This window comes from Adiantum capillus-veneris, chromosome 19 (genome assembly GCF_014529385.1).
Source record: "Adiantum capillus-veneris isolate H3 chromosome 19, ASM1452938v2, whole genome shotgun sequence".
Taxonomy (NCBI): Eukaryota; Viridiplantae; Streptophyta; class Polypodiopsida; order Polypodiales; family Pteridaceae; genus Adiantum; species Adiantum capillus-veneris.
The window spans coordinates 109,183,572-109,202,274 of record NC_140949.1 but is presented as its reverse complement, the minus strand read 5'-3'; positions in this window follow the sequence as shown (position 1 = coordinate 109,202,274).

Genomic DNA, 18,703 nt, shown 5'->3' with positions numbered 1-18,703 from the left:
GATAGACAAGGTAAGCAAAGCTGAGGGGGAAAACCCCAAATGATACAAAGGATAGAGAAATATCAAAGACACAAAGGAAAATTGCCGCAACGATGAGGGGAGTAGATGAAGCAACTCCTAGATCAACAACTATGAAGACCAATGACTACAATGGAGCCCTAGAAAACAACTTTCAAAAATAACATAAAAACCATATGTGCACCATATCTTCAAGCCATGGATGCCACTAAGCGCTTCCACTAAGGGACTACATTGGGCCTATTACCTTAATAACCAAAGCAACCCGTTTTCTGCTCTAAGCAGTACTGTGTCAACGAGGGACTAGTTAAACCTTCTACATAGAAATGGATTTATGTTGCAAGGCAATAACGCGGCAGCGCAGTCAAATAACCGCCCTACTGGGAAATGTAGACCACAACCTAGTTCTTTTCGTGCTAAATTTAGAGATGGAAAGGCACGTTAGATGGAGGTCAAAATTAACCAAAGACTTCAATGACAAGATAGCATTGGACCAAAGCATGCAAGCACAAATAGTGAGAGAGGTTATATTGGTGCATAATGCATCACATGTTTTTCATGTTAGCACTCCTAGATTTATTCAAAATAGGGTGATGTATGTTGTGACCATTACACACTTCCCTCGTTGTAGTTGTGAGGATTTCCAAAAAGAGACAACCAATGTTACACATACGTGCCTTACAAACACATGTACTTTGTGTATTTTTGTGTCCTTGGGTTGGACTCTACAGCTCATCAATTTGTGCATCAGGCTGCACTAACAAAATTGGAGTTGTTCTAGGGATAGGGTGGGGCCGGAGTTTTAATATAGCATCCGTGTTTTGAGCTAAGGTTTACAATCCTCTATGGATTAACCATTTTATTGGATTCCTTGCAGTTGCCATTGCAAGAGGGGTGCCTGGATTTTTTTTTGTAATGGAAATGGCCTATGAACTTTGAGAATAGCGGAATTAAGAGAATTAGAGTGAGCATTTTTGTGAGATTTCTTTGAGAACATAGAGGGTGGACTTAATGGATGGTTGTGAGGCGGTCCAGGGCGGGCAACAAGAGAGACTCCCGTGCTGCTCAATTGGGGCTGGGGCAACCACAAGCACAACACAACAACAAACCCATAGCCAAACCCAAACAAGATAGAGGCACCACCTAGTTATGGTATGCGAACTAGGACGCAAGAGAGATTTTGTCACAACCAAGAAGATGCGCCACAAAACACACACAAGCAACCTCACACCAAGACACACACAAAATGGACCAGAGAGAGCTAGAGCAAAGGGTAGAGAGAGAGGAATGGATCTTGCGTAATACCTTATTTGTGACTTGCAAATGGAGATGGTTTGTTATGATACTATCATTGATCTTCTACAAAACTAACTCAATGCTTAGTAAATGCCAAACATTGCCAACACACACACACACACACTGTCTTAGGGTGTGGGAGACCTCTCACCACAATACCCTCTTACAATGGACACAAAATTGGCAATAAAAACACACTGAAACACTTTCCAAAACAAGATCAAACGATAGAAACTCAAAATACACAAGTCACCTTGAATTCACTAAACCGTATCGCACAAGAGGAAGGACAAAGATTTGAATGTCGAATCACGCCTTTGATGCACCAAACCTCAATTTATTGATGATGGAGGAACATATAAAATAGTGGTTTTGAGATTTTGAACTCACGCTCTCTCACTTGCAAGGTGTAGCTTGAAATCTTCTCTCAAAAGTGAAGCTCACAAAGTGGTTGCTACGCCTAAGTCTCTCCTCACGCATAGAGTGTTGGGGTGCTATGTGAGATATTGCAGGTTGTTTTACAAGAAGAAGAGGGGCCTATTTATAGGTTGCAGACCCTCATTAAGACTATATGGAAATACTAATTTACAAGCTAACAAATCAGGCTTATGATTGTTTCTGAATATCAAAACATTGCGGGCCTTCTTTGTCTGCTTGAGTCATGGATGTAGGCTCAAAAGAGAGCATTATTGATGGTAGATAAGGTGAAAGTAGAGTTTTAAGGAAGGAAGGAGAGAGAGAGAGAGAGAGAGAGAGAGAGAGAGAGAGAGAGAGAGAGAGAGAGAGAGTTACTATGCACATGTCTTGAGGTGAGGTGTCTTTTATGGTTAGGTCAATGGTTATTTTGTGTTAGTATGTTAGTGGTTAGTGTTAGTAATCACTAGAAAGTTAATGATATATTTACAATGGGTAGAATGAGGTGGATGGTTGAATGAAGTGAGAAAATCCTTGTGATGCTGAAGCTTGAAGAAGTTTTGGACTTACTTGTGTAGGTTCTCAAAATGACTATCGATCCTCTTCTTCTTCTTCTCTTCTTTATGCCACTGCCACCAAGGTTGATTATGGCGATGAAAATGGCAATTCAATTGATGAGATCTTCAAATTTGTAGAGGTTAAGCACGGTTTACATGCTGAATTTAATGTATATAGAGAAGGGGTAAGATAGAATTGTACTTTGAAAGTAATAGAGAGAAGCATAGAGATGGTGTATGTACATGTAGAGCTCATATGAGAGCTATGGAAGTAAGAGGGGAGGTTAATGGTGAAGAAGGTGAGAGGAACCATGGAAGATGTAGGTTTGAGTGAGGGATTGAGAGGAATGTGTGTGTGTGTGTGGAAGTAGAAAAGGAGGTGAGAGAAGACTATGGGTTACTTTGTGAGAAAAGTGGGCAGACTGGGTCCACTCAAAAAATCCTAGCTTACCGGTGGTTGCTTCAAAAATTACCAAAATTTTTCAGGTGATTATTCAGCTTTTGGTTCACATTTTCTCTTCTGACCATTGCTTCAAATTTGGAGTGGAGATGGATATAAAAAATCCCACCAAAATACCTGTTTTTCTTCACAAAAAAGTCTTCAGTGGGCCCCCTTTTGTTGAATTTGCATATGGCTCCAAAGGTGAGCCCCTCCTTGCATGAGATCATGACCTAATTGATTCTTAGGGGTTTGAAACTAAGCATGGATGTGGATTATGCAAAAATATAATATATGGATATGATAAAAAATAAGGTTAGTATATAAACAATTCGTGGAATCTAGAATAGTGTCACCTATATATAAATATAAAATGACAAAAAAATATATAAAAATACAAGGAATCAAATGAGGGGACCCTCATTTGTTTTTACTGAACTATATTTATTTACAAGAGATAAGAAAAAATACCTCTAGGAATAGGAATTTAGTGAAAGGCAATGACTGATGGTGAAAGATATTTTTGAGATTTTTCCTTGGAGTGGATTTTCACCCCCCCAAAATAAGAAAAGCTTGCATAAAAATATTTATATATGGAATAAAGAGTATGAAAAATGGTAAGAAAAATTGTGATAATGGTGAGTCAATGTATATAGCATACATAGGCAAATAACGCACACCTAGGTAGAATATTTAAATAAATATCAAAATAATCATAAAAAATCCCTATATTTACGCCCTATATACAATGAAATATTTACACACAAAGGGGCCATAATACTTTTTGTTTTTGTTTTTATTTATTTTTTTGGCTTCACTAGTCCAAATTACTAGATAGCTGAGGGTTTTATGAAGATATGGGAAAAGTCCCCTAACTCACAAACGCCTATGTACAATGAAAATGTAAGAATAGACACAGTGTTTACGTGATTTTGGTAGGGTGAGGTAGCTCACTATGGAAATTATCAAGAGCCAAAAAAGGCTATCATTAGCCCTCTCCAGGATGATGGTATATTCATGTACCATCATAAAGCATCTTTTTCAAAGAGAGTGCTTTTGAGTCCTCTATGATATCTGGTCCCTTGACAAGATTTTCATTGTGTGCCTTTTTGTCACACTCATGTTTCATGCAACAAAACTTACATGAGATAGTCGCTCTTTCACAGTTCTTTCGTATATCCTTTGGTACAAGGCGACTCAAATTGGGCTTCACGCGATACCCGTTTACCTTCCTGGAGTGCTCTTTATCATTCAAGTCCATAAGCTGATAGTAACTTGAATTGAAAGCCTTCTTGACTATGTATGGCCCTTGCCATCTAGTTTCAAACTTGGCATGAAAACATTGTCAAGTCGATTGTCATACCTTAGCACAAGATCTCCTTCTTTGATGCCTTTGTCCTTGGGTTTCTTATCAAGCTTTTCCTTTGCTTGTGTAGATTTTCTTTTGTAGCACTCGTAAGCTACTTCTCTTTTTCACTCAAGCTCCACTAGTGTAAGAAGTCGATCCATCCATACCTCTTGATCATCTAATGCACCTCTGTCATGAAGCCGTATTGTTGGTATGTTAAGCTCGATAGCTGCAAAGCCTCTTGGCCATACACCAAGTGAAATGCCGTGAGCTCTGTTGCCTCCCTATATGTGGTTCAATATGCCCACAAGGCAACATCCAAGAAGTCATCCCATAACTTATTTTGTTTTGCACCATCTTTCTAATAGTGCCTGCAATGACACCATTAGCCTTCTCCACCAAACCATTTGACTGTGGGTAGTAGGGTGTGCTATGAAGATGTAGAATGTGAAGCTCTTCACAAACTTCTATGAGGAAACCCTTCTTGAATCCTAGACCATTATCCAAAACAATCTCTAGAGGTGTGCCAAATCTACAATAAATATTAGTGTAGACAAACCTGCTCACTGTTTTCCCATTTACCTTTGCCACACTTTGAGCCTCTACCCATCTAGTCATGTAGTCTACAGCCACTAGAATGTAGAGTTTACCATTCTTTGTTCTACGCAGAGGACCCATAGCATCAATGCCCCACTTTTCAAAGGATCCATTTGCAAGCACTATTTGCCTCGGACCAGGCATTAGTCTTCTATTTCCATTTACCTGACAATTGTGAAAACTTTTACACCAATGTTGGACATCCACATGCAAGCTTGGCCAAACATATCCCGCAAGCAAAATCTTCTTCACGGTTAATTCTTAGGCAAAATGACCACCACATGCCTCTTCATGCAAACCTTTTAGAATGGCTGGAATTTCTTCGATAGTTGGTACTCTTCTGCACACTTGATCCTTCCCTCTTTGATAGAGGGAGCCTTCTAGGAAGAGATAGAAACTTGTCTTCTTCATGAGTCTCCTCTTTTGAGCTTTTGTGAAGTCTTGTGGAAACTCGCCCTCCAAAATCTAGCCAATAATGGGAGCCAATGACTCCAATCCCTGGTATCTCGGTTGCTTGACAACTGCTCCCACCATGATGACTTGCAGTTCTTTCTCAACACATGTAAATGCTTGTTGTGCAAGTAAATCAGCATCTTCATTTTGTTTCCTAGGAATATGATATAGTTGCACTTCTTCAAACTGATTAAACAACCTACAAATGGCATGAAATTTTGTTCTTAATATTTCATTCTTGCATGCCCAAATGACTAAAATTTGCTTCACAATGAGAAGTGCATCCCCCTTTACCATGAGACATTGTATACCTTGGCCATTGCACATCTTTAAAGCATAAAGTAGTGTGTCGTACTCTACTTCATTGTTGCTAGTTGAACCTGGTAGATTGACCTTCTCTTTCATGACCACCTCTCCACTTGGGTTGAGCAACACTAGCCCTCCCCCTGATTTTCCTATGGCTCGTCAAAAAGCTCCATCAAAGACCAAGGTAAAAGCATTAGGAATACTTTTTGGTGGTGGCAATGGTAGGGTCTTTACTTTAGGCACCTTAATTTCCTTCTCATGTACCCTATAAGTGAGAATCCCTGCCAATTGTGCACGCACACCATCTTCTACCTTGAAAGAGTATTGGAACTCTTGCAACTCCATAATACACTGTGAGATCCTAGTACTAATATTCATTTGAGATGACACCCAAGGAAACAAATTTTCTGCAGTGAGAATTACAAAAGGTTTTGGTAGCAAGTAGGATCTAGACTTTCTCACCTCAAACATGAGAGAAAGCATCATGAGTTCTACCTGCGTGTAGCCTCTCTCCAAAGCATTCATGACCCTACTAGCAAAGTAGATGGGTCTCATCCTGGTACTGTGGGGATCTTGTTGTAGCAAAATAGCACCAATTGTTTCTTTTGCAGCACTAGAGCTAACAAAGAATGTGTACTTCCAACAAGGAGGCATAAGTGTTGGTAAATCTGATAGAATGACCTTGATGTTACAAAAATATTCTTCAAGCTCATCAGACTAAACAAAATTGATTTGTTGTGTCAATTTTTACAAGGGGTGAAGTAACTCCGAGGCTAAGTGAATGAAGCGTGACATATACTTCACCTTTTGAATGAATGAGATGACCTCCTTAAGACTCTTGGGTGATGGTAACTCAATAAGAGCCTTTGCCGTTGAAGGATCCACCTCAATACCTTTATAGGAAACTTTATGACCAGGCAAGATCAATTCATCCTCACCTATGTGGCACTTGTCGGGGTTAAGTTGACCTCCCACATCGTAAAGTTTTTTTAAACCTTCTTCTACCTTTTGTAGATGCGATGATTTTGAGCTATAAATGCAAAAATTATCAATGAACACCCTAATTGACTTTCCAAAGAATGCTTGAAACACCATGTTCATGAAATGTTGGAAAGTTGCAGAAGCATTTTTCAGGCCAAATGGCATGACTCTAAAAGCATAACAACCCCAAGGAGTGATGAAGGTTTTTTTCAGTTGGTCCTTTAATGAAATCCCTATTTGAAAGTAACCTGAGTAGCCATCACACATAGTGTACTTCTCATGACCAACTACCTTATTTAGTATCTCATCCTGAAATGGGAGGGAAAGTGATCTCTTTTTGTTGCCGCATTCATTGGACGGTAATCCACACACACCCTCCACTTGACGTTCTTCTTGGGAGTGACAACAATGGGACAGACCCACTCTGAATTCTCTACTCGATAAATGAAACCTGCTACTAGAAGCTTTCTTACCTCTTTGAGTAAAGCCTGCTCCTTGATGACTCCTAGACTTTGTAGCTTTTGAGCCTTAGGTGTGGACTTTAGCTCGATCTGCTGTTGAACATCATCTACTCCATGCACGTCGGTGTAGTCTTTTGCAAAAATCTTAGGAGACTTCCTTAACAAACATTTGAACTCCTCTTTTTCATCCTTTGTAAGTGTTGTAGACAACATACCTTCTAACATTCCTTCATCTTTCGCATTTTGGCTCTCTTGGAAAACTACCTCTTCCAAACCTTGACAAGAGGTCTTTTGGTTGTTTGGATTAAACCTTACCCCCATGACTTCAATGGAAGACTCCTCCTCCGTAGTGCTATTGCTACCTTCTTCTTCTAAAGTGCTATCAGTCCACTCTTCCTCCATCTCACTTTGCAATGATTCTTTATGGGCCTCCTCTTGACGTTGCTCCTTCATGTCAAATACAACCTTCTTACGATTGTCATTCCTGGAAATTAATTTTCCACTCTCCCAATCCTACAAATCTTGCATTTTCATTAGCCATAGTCTTCCTAGGATAATCGGATAACCACTTCCCTTGGTCGACGTAACATAATAATGCACCGCCTTCTTAATGCCAAAGGCTTCTACAAAGACATTTTTACAAATGCCTACACACCTAACCTTGCTACTGTTTGCCATCTTGACTTTGATTTCACGTGTCTCGTGGATGTGCATGCCTAGTCTTTGCATGAGTCCCTCTCTCATGATGCAAATGTGTGCACCCCCATCCACTAGACCTTTCTTAACCAATCTTCCTTTGATGTAACAGTCTAGCACCGGTGTAATGTCCTCATTCATTTCAGCTTGTGCAATTTTTACAACAGACACACTCTCTTTTACCTTTCTCCTAGTGCTAAGTGCCTTTGTTAAATCCCTCCTAACTTGTGAACATAATGCAAGAAATTGAGGCCATGAGATATCAGGACCCTTACCTCTCATGTCTTTCAACAAGTTGGACGGAGCCATACCATGTCCAAGAGGGAAGTCTTGGAGGTTGATACGATGTCAAGTCCTCTTGGTTTCCTTGGTCTCCTTTGCCTTCTTTTCTCGTCCATGGTCACTTTGTAACGTAATTCCTTCTTTCTCCTTACCTTTTCCTCTGCCACACTTAATGCCATTCGCTTCTATGTCAACCTCTTTTGAATTTTTCACCTCTACCACATGCACATTTGGGTATGGCAAAGGAACAAGCAACCAAGGCCGCGTGGGGAGCTAGGGAGACCTAACTTGAATTACCCAGTGATGAATGTAGGTGAAGGAACTAGTCAACAACGAAGGCTCTAGGATCTCCAAAGAAAAGAGGATATCTAGACATTTGGCGTTGGCTTTCCATTGAATTGATTTCAAAGTGACGCACATTTTTTTTCTTAAAAAGATTTACACAATAATGGTTTCTAAATTGCAATTTGTTCTACAATAAAATAAAAATATGCACATCAAATGATCTATGATAATCAACAAGAGGCAGGATGATAGGGTTTGGTGATGCAAGAATTTCTCCTACTCTTTGGGCACCAAACATGAACACCATACGTTGTTGAAAATGGAGTTTCCTACTAATTGCAATGTATATTCTAATGTGTAGAGTGAAATAGAAAGGAAAAACCTCTATTCTTGGGCCATTATCCATGGTCTATGCATGACCTAGTGCTTAAAACAAAACAAAAATATAGACGTCCAAACTAAGGTCGTACCTAATGAGAGGCAAAATAAAAGAATTTACTGAAGCGTTTATCTTGGCCAACCTAAGGGGACCTAAAATTCTAGGAATTACATGTTTAAATTGTAACTTAGTATTAACAATGATGTGTAACTTTTGCCTTCCAATGGGAATGAAAGGATCATACAAATTCTCTTGATTCATGCAATCTACTAGATTATGCTAAAAGCTAAACATTCATGCAATCTGTAACAACAATAGACACAAATCCCTCCTCAGTGGGGCATAAAAATTGAGGCTGCGGTCCGGGGCGGGCAACAAGAGAGGCGACCTCTAAACACCCATCAAGGCTCCTGTGCTATTCAATTGGAGATGGGGCAACCAGAAGCACAACACAACAACAAACCCACATCCGAACCCAAACAAGATAGGGGCACCACCTACTTATGGTATGCAAACTAGGACGTAAGAGAGATTTTGTCACAACCAAGAAGATGTGCCACAAAACACACACAAGCAACCTCACATCAAGACACACACAAAATGGACCAGAGAGAGCTAGAGCAAAGGGTAGAGAGAGAGAGGAATGGATCTTGCGTAATACCTTATTTGTGACTTGCAAATGGATATTGTTGGCTATGATACTATCATAGAGCTTGTACAAAACTAACTCAATGCTTAGTGAATGCTAACTCAATGCTTAGGTAATGCTAAACATTGCCAACACACACACACACACACACATACACACACACACACACACACACAGTTTTATGGTGTGGGAGACCTCTCACCACAATACCCTCTTACAATGGACACAAAATTGGCAATAAAAACACACTAAAACACTTTCTAAAACAAGATCAAATGATAGAAACTCAAAATACACAAGTCACCTTGAATTCACTAAACCGTATCACACAAGTGGAAGGATGAAGATTTGAACGTGGAATCAAGCCTTTGATGCACCAAAACTCAATTTATTGATGATGGAGGAACATATACAATAGTGGTTTTGAGATTTTGAACTCACGCTCTCTCACTTGCAATGTGTAGCTTGAAAGCTCTTCTCACACCAAAAGTGAAGCTCACAAAGTGGTTTCTATGCCTAAGTCTCTCCTCACGCATAGAGTGTTGTGGTGCTATGTAACATATTGCAAGTTTTTCACAAGAAGGAGAGGGGCCTATTTATAGGTTAGAGACCTTCATTAAGATTATTTGAAAATCCTAATTTACAAGCTAACAAATCAGGATTATGATTTTTTCTAAATATCAAAACATTGCGGGCCTTCTTTGTCTTCTTGAGTCATGGATGTAGGCTCAAAAGAGAGCACTATTGATGTTAGATAAGGTGAAAGTAGAGTTTTAAGGAAGGAAGAAGAAGGGGAGAGAGAGAGAGAGAGAGAGAGAGAGAGAGAGAGAGAGAGAGAGAGAGAGAGAGAGAGAGAGAAAGTTACTATGTACATGTCTTGAGGTAAGGTGTCTTTTATGGTTAGGTCAATGGTTATTTTGTGTTAGTATGTTAGTGGTTAGTGTTAGTAACCACTAGAAAGTTAATGATATATTTACAATGGGTAGAATGAGGTGGATGGTTGAAGTTAGATGGTTGAACGAAGTGAGGAAATCCTTGTGATGGTGAAGCTTGAAGAAGTTTTGGACTTACTTGTGTAGGTTCTCAAAGTGACTATCGATCCTCTTCTTCTTCTTCTCTTCTTTATGCCACCGCCGCCAAGGTTGATTATTGCGATGAAAATGGCTATTCAATCGATGAGATCTTCTCATATGAGAGCTTTGGAAGTAAGAGGGGAGGTTAATGGTGAATAAGGTGATAGAAACCTTGGAAGGTGCAGGTTTGAGTGAGGGATTGAGAGAAATGAGTGTGTGTGTGTGTGTGTGGAAGTAGGAAAGGAGGTGAGGAGAAGACTATGGGTTACTTTGTGAGAGAAGTGGGCAGACTGGGGCCACTCAAAAAACCCTAGCTCACCGGTGGTTGCTTCAAAAAATACCAAAACTTTTCAGGTGATTATTCAACTCTTGTTCTACATTGTCTCTTTTGACCACCACTTCAAATTTAAAGTGGAGATGGATATAAAAAATCCCACCAAAATGCCTATTTTTCTTCACAAAAAAGTCTTCAGTGGCTCCCCTTTTGTTGAATTTGCCTATGGCTGAGCCCCGCCTTGCATGAGATCATGACCTAATTGATTCTTAGGGGTTTGAAAATATGCATGGTTGTGGATTATACGTAAATATAATATATGTATATGATGAAAAAAACAGGTTAGTATATAAACAATTTGTGGAATCTAAAATATTGTCACCTATATATAGATATAAAATGAAAAAAACAGATATATGAAAATATAAGGAATCAAATGAGGGGACCCTCATTTTTTTTATTGAAGAGATAAGGAAAAATACCTCTAGGAAATAGGAATTTAGTGAAAGGCAATGACTGATGGTAAAAGGTATTTTTGAGGTTTTTCCTTGGAGTGTATTCTCACCCAAAAATAAGACAAGCTTGTAAAGAATGAGGATGCAAGAGAGATACACAAGACAAGCACAAAGCACACAGAGATGGAAAGCTTCTTCTTCTTCTTCACAGAAAAGAGAGTACAAAATGACTAAGTGCTAAAGCTGAAAAGTAGCACATATGTACATGCGGTCACTAAGTGTGAACTCGCTAGAAGCGTACTAGGCTGGCACTATAAGTGTAGTCTAGCTGTAGAATCACTGGCAGAGATCCTCCGTGTCGGTCACCTAACACGCCAGTGAGTAAATGCGTAAGCGGCCAAGACCCGTAGTGGATGCCAGCTCAAGGTGTAGAGCTCGACATCTCAACACCCCCCCTCGAGCTCTGCATGTCGCAGAGTCCAAGCATAGTCCGGAAACGTCGAAGCTTCTCAGCTCCGAGGGCCTTGGTAAAGATATCCGCTATCTGATCCTCTGTGCTGACGTAGACCAAGTCGATGTCGCCCGTCAACACTGGCTCTCGAACGTAGTGGTAATGGACCTCTATGTGTTTGGTCCTGGCATGGAACACTGGGTTCCTAGCCAAATGCATGGTGCTGAGGTTGTCACAATGGATGAAAATCTGCTGGTCCACCTGCACTCCCAAGTCCTCAAGTAATGTGCATAGCCAAGCTACCTCGCACGCCGCAACTGCTGCACCTCTGTACTCGGCCTCTGTGCTCGATAAAGCAATCGTAGGCTACTTTTTGCTGCTCCAAGTAACAACAGCACTCCCAAAAGAGAACATGAAGCCACTCGTAGATCTCCTATCAACAATGCTACCTACCCAATTTGCATCTGTATACACATAAAATGCTAATGGTGCATCTGCTGCATAGAACAATGCATAGTCAAGAGTACCTTGCACATACCTAAGTGTGCGTCGTACTCCATCCAAATGTGGCTTCCTCGGAAGCTGCATGAACTGACTCTCCAAGCCTACTGTGTAGCTCAAGTCTGGCCTTGTGATAGTCAAGTAGATTAGACTACCCACAATCTTCCTGTACATGTTGACATCCTCAACAACATCACCCTTCTCTGTACTCAGCTTTGCATTCACATCCAAAGGAATAGAAATTGGCTTACAATCAGCCATACCATACTTTGACAACATGTCCAAAGCATACTGTCTCTGTGATAGCCATACACCCTCTGGAGTCCTGATCACCTCAATGCCAAGAAAGTAGCGCAACTCGCCTAAATCTTTCATTTCAAACTCCTGTTTGAGAAGACCCTTCACATGGTCAATCTCCATAGCATTGTCACCAACAATAATAAGGTCATCTACATATATGGTAATGACCACAATCCCCACATCACTCTCACGTACATAGAGTGAATGATCAGCATGAGCTCTCCTAAAACCAATACTGACAAGATACTTGGCAATCTTGTCATACCATGCTCTAGAGCCCTGCTTCAAACCATACAAAGCTTTGAGAAGTCTGCATACATAATCTGGGTAACCTGGATCGACATAACTAGGTGGCTGATCCATATACACTTCCTCTTGCAACTCACCATTCAAGAAGGCATTCTTTACATCCATTTGATGCATAATCCATCCTCTAGATGCAGCCATTGCTATGACAGCTCTCACAGTCGTCATCTTTGCCACTGGAGCAAAGGTCTCCTCATAGTCTATGCCATACGTCTGTGCATAACCCTTTGCGACCAGCCTTGCCTTGTGACGCTCAATGTTACCATCAACCTTATGCTTGGTTTTATACACCCATTTACAGCCAATAGCTTTCTTGCCGCTTGGCAATGGCACCAACTCCCATGTGTCGTTTGCTTCCAATGCAGCCATCTCTTCATTCATTGCATCATCCCAATGCACATTTCCAACTGCATCCTCAAAACATGTGGGCTCCACATCCTGTATCACCTTAGCCATGTAGGCTTGGTGATGTGCTAGATACCCATCATAAGTCAATTTCTGAACTGGATTTCTGACTCTATTAGATCTGTGCGGTCCTGGGTCACTCCTTTGCCCTCTAGCATCTTCTTGTACTTTCCTTACACCAGGTGTCCTGACAGCCGGAATTCCAAATTCCTCATCAAGACTTTGTTCAGAACCATCTGAATCCATGTCTACATGTGAAAAACCTGATGATGCATCATCCATAAAGGGAGGTTCATCAACCTTTTCCTTTCCTTTTCATGATACATTCCCTGTACCTGTTGGTGGAGTAACCTGCGTAGGTAGTCTACCATTTCATGGTTTCTCAACAGAGCCACGAGAAGAGGACTCTTGTGGTCCACTCAAAACCTGTGACTGTGGCCTCACATTTTGTACAACCACATCATCTTTTACATCAGCCCCAATAGTGCCATGTGCATTAGTGTACCAGCTGCTCATCTCATCAAAGACTACATCTCTGCTCACTCGTAATTCTCGTGTAGTAGGATTGTAGCACCTGTACCCCTTTTGTTCAAGGGAATATCCCACAAGAATGCATTTCTCGGCTTTAGGATCCAATTTCCTACGCAACTCATCTGGTACATGCACGTAAGCTATGCAGCCAAACACTTTCAAGTGTGCCAAATCAGGCTTTGTACCTGTAAACTTTTCCTCACTTGTTACATCATGCACCGCAGCTGTAGGTGTCCTGTTCATAATGTACACAACTGTGTTTACGGCTTCATCCCAGAAATGATGAGGCATGTTCTTCTCATTCATCAATGCACGTGCAACCTCTGCAATGTGCCTGTTTTTCCTTTCTGCGACCCCATTCTATTGTGGAGTATATCTGCATGTAAACTGCCTGCGTATACCATGCATTCGCAGAAAATCTGAAAAATCATTGGAGAAGTACTTTCCCCCTCCATCTGACCTCAATGTCTTGATTTTGCATATCTGTCTCCTTCTCAATCATGACTTTGAAGTCTTGAAAGTGACCAAACACTTCACTTTTGTTACGCATGAAGTAAACCCATACTTTCCTTGTATGGTCATCAATGAAAGAGACATAATACCTGCAACCATGTATACTTGCAGTATCAGTTGGACCCCAAACATCTGTGTGCACCACCTCAAGTGGCTTTTTACATACATTGCGCTCATGTGGAAATGAGCCTTTTGACTGTTTTCCAAACTGGCATGCTGCACACTTTATGCATACCATCCACCATGAATTTGGGCAAACCTTTTACAATCTGTTTTGATTGCATGCTGCGCAATCTCTGCTCATTGACATGGCCAATGCGTTTGTGCCAAATTTCAACATCAGCCACAACACCTGTGCCCTGTGCAAATAATGCAGCTTTTACCTCAGGCATGTCTACATTCAACGTAAACATTCTGCCCACACATTTTCCCTCTGTGATCAGCTTACAGCCATTCTGGAAATCTTCTACATAAAAGCCATTTGGATTGAAGCAAACCTGCAAACCCTGCTCAAGCATTTGTCCAACAGAAACAAGATTCTTTGTAATGTTTGGGACATGAAGTACATCTGCTAAGTACTTTGATTTCCCACTCTTCGTATTTAGAGGTATGTCCCCTACATGAGCAATGGGGTGAGCTGTGTCAGCTCCTGTGTGCACATAGTCTGACACATCTGGTTTGCGCATATCTCTAAACCACTCTCCACGAGACGTCATGTGATTAGAGGCACCTGAATCCACATACCAAACACCGGGGGTTTCAACATCCTGTAGATAGCCCATCATGCCATCTGTGATGCTCATAGAAAGCCAATACATCACTTTGCTCTGGCCTTGTTGCCAGTCCCTCAAAACTTTCCTTTGTTCTGTTGTAGCATTTGCCTCGGGAATCTCTGGTTCCTTTTCATTGTCTCCTTCTACATAGTCCCAATAACCTTTTCCTTTTAAGAAATTTGTTATTCTGAACTTCCATGCAAGGTAGTTATTTTTCTCAAGCTTCTCAGTAACAATCTGACTGAAACCGTCAGACATCTTGAAGCACTAAGACAAAATAGCTGCAATCTGCAAAAACCTGCAAATCTGTTGAACCTGCTATCGTGGTACCTGTAACGCTTTCTACACTCAACGAGTGTCCACAATCAAGCATACATACAACCACTGTACTTGTACAGTAAATCTCTGTATACTGCACTTTGGAGACCTGTTTAGAAACTTGTGCGAAAAACTCTGGTCGTGGATTGCGAACGAAGGGATTGTGATGCTCTTGCTCTCTTAGCCTCTCTTGCCTGCACCAGGCTCTGATACCATGTAAAGAATGAGGATGCAAGAGAGATACACAAGACAAGCACAAAGCACACAGAGATGGAAAGCTTCTTCTTCTTCTTCACAGAAAAGAGAGTACAAAATGACTAAGTGCTAAAGCTGAAAAGTAGCACATATGTACATGCGGTCACTAAGTGTGAACTCGCTAGAAGCGTACTAGGCTGGCACTATAAGTGTAGTCTAGCTGTAGAATCACTGGCAGAGATCCTCCGTGTCGGTCACCTAACACGCCAGTGAGTAAATGCCGTAAGCGGCCAAGACCCGTAGTGGATGTCAGCTGAAGGTGTAGAGCTCGACATCTCAACAAAGCTTACATGAAAATATTTATATATGGAATAAAGAGTATGCAAAATAATAAGAAAAATTGTGGTAATGGTGAGTCATTGTACATAGCATACATAGGCGAATAACACACACCTAGGTAGAATATTTAAATAAATACCAAAATAATTTTCAAAAATCCCTATCTTTAGGCTCTATATGCAATGAAATATTTACACACAAATGGACCATAATATATTTTTTGTTTTTTTTTTAATTTACTTTTTTGGCTCAACTAGCCCAAATTACTAGATAGTTGAAGGTTTTAAGAAGATATGGGAAAAGTCCCCTAACTCACACATGCCTATGTACAATGAAAAGGTAAGAATAGACATAGTGTTAGGTGATTTTGGTAGGGTGATGTAGCTCACTATGGCAATTACCAAGAGCCAAAAAATGGCTATCAATAGCAACATAAACATAGTACTTAATTAACTTGGTATAAATTTGCACTAGAGAGAGAGAGTATTAGGGAACATGACAATAGTTGAGGACCAGATTTACTTGAAGCAAATCCCCCCTCCAAAAGGTGTTTGTATTATAGATTCTCCCATCAAGAGAGACTTGATACAATACAATCTTTGTGTCCCTTATGACCTAGGTGATGCAATAAAGATGGAAAGCTTCATGCATCACAAGCATAACATAAACTTTGCAAAAAGAATTAACTAACCCAAGTCTCAGTCCCAAGGCCTCAAACGCCTTCGAAGGTGGAGAGAGCTAGCCGGGAATGAGGGTAGGGAAGAGGAAGAAGAATCATATATAGGAGAAAGAAATAGTTTCTCACTTATCATCACTCTTCTTGCGAAGAATCATATATAGGAGAAAGAAATAGTTTCTCACTTATCATCACTCTTCTTGCTTAGCATAGCATAGTAATGAGGACAAAGAAGATGGAAAGCGTAAGTATTGAAGAATGGCTCTTGGTTGGATTTGCATTCCATAGCCAAGGGTGTCGGTGTAGTCTCTTCACTTCTCAACAACCTTGGAAAAGGAGATGGAGCTCTTGCACTTTGCACTTCCCACAATGAGTGTGTGTGTGTGTGTGTGGGAGAGTACACCCCCTCTCATGCTTGGTCCACACCTCTCTCTCTCTCTCTGTGTGGACATGTGTCCTCTTTTTCCTCTTTGAGAGAAAGAGCTTAATTATTTATTTTTATGCATCTAATTTCTCATTGGACTCCTTTAAAGCCTATCCAATAGGATTCAAGTACATCATGAGGGCCACATGGAAAGGATCTTGACATGTGTCTTTTATGCTTCTTAAGGTATCATGTTTGAATTGAACACTTCAAGCACCTAGATATTAACCATGGAAACGGTTTATGCCTCTTGAGAGTTTATGTTTGAATTTAACACTTCAAGAACCTTAGTCATTAAAACACGAGGAATACCTCAAGCTTGGGAAATGTTCCCACAAACACTTTAAGCACTTTAGTTAGCAAGCATGGCAAGCACAAAAGCACCTCATGCTTGGGTAGGATTCCCACCTCAAGGTCAACCCTATCTTGCCTAAGGTCAAAGGATTTTTTAACACTAACCTTTGGAGGTCTTTAATGAAGCTAACCCTAAAGCTCTTTTAAGGTCCATTAGATGCACGTTGCTCTTTGATAGACAACCTCCTTTTGGACCCCTATTGAGGTGTAACCATCTCTCCTCTTGGTCGCTTGTTGAGATAAATCTAGAAGCACTTATTGCACATTTCTCTTTGGTAGACCGTCTCCTTTTGGACCCCTATTGAGATGCAACCATTTCTCCTTTTGGTCCCCTATTGAGATATGTCTAGAAGCACATATCTATATCCTAAATCTTGTTTCCCTTTTATCTTCCCATATTAAATGATCGGTTTAACATGAGAAAATCATTGGGTAAAGTTCGATATTATATTTTATGACATTACCACTCTCTTGAAATCATAGTCGTCCTCAACTATGAGGCAGAGAAAAGAAATATTAGTCATTAGTCCATGTTTTTTGGCAGGTAGTGGATCCCTTTTTACCCTACAATATCATTCCTGAATGGATGACTAATTCATTCGGTCCTCAAGAGACTTAGTTTCCCCAAGCATGTCTGCTCTTTATCATACTTCCAAAGTAGAGTGACAACTTCTACTTGGTGTTTGAGTGATGTCGTCATCACAAACATGATTCTAAGCATGCATACTTCTTAAATTTTGTGCACAATAAAAGAAAGAGTATGAGTCTTATAAGAAAAAAACATTGTTCATTTAAAATGAATTTTCATTTGCTTACTCTAGTGTAGCATTGTAAGCATTGACAAGGTTCATATTATCGTTAACCTAGGTTCCTTGCATCCCTCTAGCATCTTTAAAAGGATAATGTTTAAACTTAATAAAATATCATCGAATAATCTTACTGTTTCTTAATACCTTGTCTTCATGTCGTAGGATGGACTCAGATTGAAGTACTTTTTTGATCTTTGATTTTTGGAGGTTTTGCAACTATTGCTTCTTTTGGTGGTGCTCCTTTGTAACATTTAAGTAATCTCTCATGGAAAACATTGTGCATGAGACAATGGTTGGGCAACTTTAATTGATAAGCCATCTGATTGATTGGCTTAAGAATTTAAAAAGGACCATAGTATCTTTTTGCTACTTTAGCTTAATACTCTCGGTGGCCCGTAGAATTCTTGCCCGTAGTATGCTTTAGATGAGCGTTGCAAAACTTTAGCAAGACCCAATCGTTTTTAAAAAAGTCTAAGGCTCTTCTGTACTTATTAGCAACATCCCTTTTTGCCTTTGCTGTGAGATGGATATAACCTTTTTAATATTTGAGAAAGATTCTTGTAAGTCTGGGCTATATTCATCAGCAGCAGCAAAGATCTTCCCATGTACTTTAAGTAGTAAGGGACTTTTGGATCTTCCCTCTTTAACCTGGCAAGGTGCTTTCCCCATAGAAGTATGTACAATGTCATTGTACGCATACTCTATAAGAGGTAGGTACTTCTCTCATTGAGAACATTGATCTACTTCCATGACATAGACTTTTAGTAGATTGAAGAATCGTTAGATCAGTTATTTCACTTTAGTTATCCGTTTGCGGATGATAGGCCGAAAGAGAAATTTAATCT